Source organism: Echinops telfairi, unplaced genomic scaffold, assembly GCF_000313985.2.
Source record: "Echinops telfairi isolate 266 unplaced genomic scaffold, ASM31398v2 ScPeMD7_23;HRSCAF=83, whole genome shotgun sequence".
Classification (NCBI taxonomy): Eukaryota; Metazoa; Chordata; class Mammalia; order Afrosoricida; family Tenrecidae; genus Echinops; species Echinops telfairi.
In genome coordinates this window covers 86,996,829-86,999,453 of record NW_022103920.1, presented here as the reverse complement: position 1 = coordinate 86,999,453, position 2,625 = coordinate 86,996,829, and positions in this window count along the sequence as shown.

The following is a 2,625-nucleotide window of genomic DNA, read 5'->3' as shown; positions in this document are numbered from 1 at the left end:
TCAGCGTCCCTTCCCAAACCTTCCCTGCCAACAAATCGAGAAAGGTCCTTTGAGAAGGAGCCACTGAGGGTGAGAATGAATTCTGTGTTCCGGACTAGACTAGTGGTAGGAACACACGGTTTGGGAAACTGAGAACATAACACTTTCAATAGAAACTGGGCAAAAAATAAAAGAAGGGGGGCATTCTCTTAATTGAGATAAGATTTAATATTTTCTCTTTGTGCTTTTAGTGTAACAAGTCATGTTTATTTCTATTGGTGACAGTGACTTCTTTTTTAGGTTCAGCTATCAGTTCAGTAGCACTCTCCCGAACACAAGGCACATTCAGACGCACGAAGGCGCAGTACACTGGTTCCTTAAGATGCCCCTTTGCACAGAACTCTCCGTGTTGGCCATGGAGAGGGCATTATTGTGAGCAGTGTGGATGACCCCATAGCACCCCCTTATTAAGGAAAGAATGACTGCAAAAACCTCTTGGTAAAAATCTGCCCACCTCAAATCACGCAATCTCAGAGAACTCTCCTTTTAGCTCCTTCAGGACCGCGCCTGGGCTTCTTTTACAGTCTCCGTGGTGTGAGATGCAGTGTTCCCTCCACATCAGGCCCTAATACTCACCACCATTGAGCATTCGAGGACAGGCCACCCTGCCTCGGTGGCTTCCTGAGACTGTGGCTCTGTGTGGGAGTAGGAAGCCTCGCTTTCTCTCGAGGGGCAGCTGGGGGTTTCAAACGGCTGACCTTGCGAAGAGCAGCCCAACTCTCCACACGGCACGCACTTCACCCTTTCTGTCAGCATTGCTGTAGGGGTGAACTGCCTAGCTGGCCTGCTCTTTATCTTGGCCTTCATTAGATGAACACCTTCCAGTGTCTCCACGTGCTTGGTTTACATCAAGGAGTCTCAAACCTTGGGCATCTTCCATTGGATCAATTCTCAGTTGTGGGGGCATTCCCTGTACGCTGTAGGACTAGATGCTAATGCTAATCACACCTCTCCTCCCACCCCATGCCAAGCATACTCTAAGACAACATGAAAAACAAACTAACCCACAAAACAATTCAGAGTTACCCAGTTGGTTGTGACCCTATAGAGCAAGGTAGAACTGCCCCCAGTGGATTTCTGAGCCTGTAACTCTTTATGGGAGTTCAAAGGCTCATGCTTTTCCCTTGGGATGCCTGGTGGTTTCGAACTGCTGTCCTTGAGGCTAGCAGCCCAACTTGTAACCACTATGCCAAATGTCGCCGGGGAGGCAAAGCTGCCCGTAGTTGAGAAGAAAACTGGGTTTAGCGAATAACAGCAGCCACTTATGCCACGCATGTCGGGTGTCAGGCTCTGTACTGAGCGCTGCATGTCCTGATTAGTTGAAGACGCACACAGCCCTATCAGGTAGGTACTGTGATCATCACAGGCAGTGAAATAAAATGAAATAGAAAAAAATTATGAAGAAAATATAGTGCTTAGGGGAGATCAAGGCAATACTGTACACACAATTCCCACATTACATTTTATTTCAGAGCATCATGGGCCACAAAAAATTACCTCAGGGGCTGCATGAGGCCTGCGGGCCACCACTTTGACACCCCTGGACGAGATGCAGTGAGTTTGATTTCTGGACTTTCCAGGTGTTTCTCAGAGATAGTGCCCGAGGGCCTCGGGAATGATCCCGGACTGCCACAGTGTAGATACCTACATTTTATCCTGGATTATGGGCTATAGTGTGCAGGCTATCTTTGTTTTTTTCCTGAAAAGGGGCGGGAGGCCAATAGGTTTGGGAACTTGTGCTCTGTGCTTTTCACTGAATCAATGGGTGGCAACTTTGGCGGATGATTAGAATGGCCTGGGGAAGAAAGACTAAACACCACGGCCATGTCCAAGCTCCACCTCAGACTCAGTAAATCCACGTTTCTGGGGATGGGCCCCAGACGTAGATATTAACCCAACTCAAGTGCTCTTCATTTCAGGAGTAGGGCTACAACCAACAAGGGGACATTGAGGGCAGTGCAATTGAGCAAAGGGGTCTCCCCCTCAACAAAGGAATCAACACCGCTTCAGCCTCTAAGGTGGTCAGGGGTCTGCTTCTCATGCCCACACCCCCACCCATAGACTCAGGAACTGAAGACAAATGTCCACACCATGGCCTATGGCAGCTTGTGGTTGGTGACAGAGGGGCCCTCCCTGCTCCCCATTTCCCTCTCACTCCTTTGAGAATCTGTAAGCAGGCATCTATCAGTAGGATCGCTGTTATCGATAGACTGTTAGCTTTATGAGATCAGGCATGGAGTGTGCATTTCATCACAATTAACCCCCCCAGGTTCAGGCACCAGGAACTAAGTAGGAGCTAAGTAAGTTTTGCAGGATGAATGCGTGAAGATTCACAGTTGTCATGTGTTTCAATGGCCGAGGACCAGTACAGAAGATTATTCTCACTGCTGATTTGTCTAGTAGCTTTACTCCATTAGGATGCCCAGGAACCATGGCATATATATATATATATATATATAAAATTATGAACTAGGTGAAGTGTTACAGAGCAGGGCAGTTTCCATTTAACAGTTTATACTCATTCCACTCGTGCCTGGTGCTTCCCGCTCCTTTCCTAACCCTTCTGAACTGTACCTTTGAGTAACT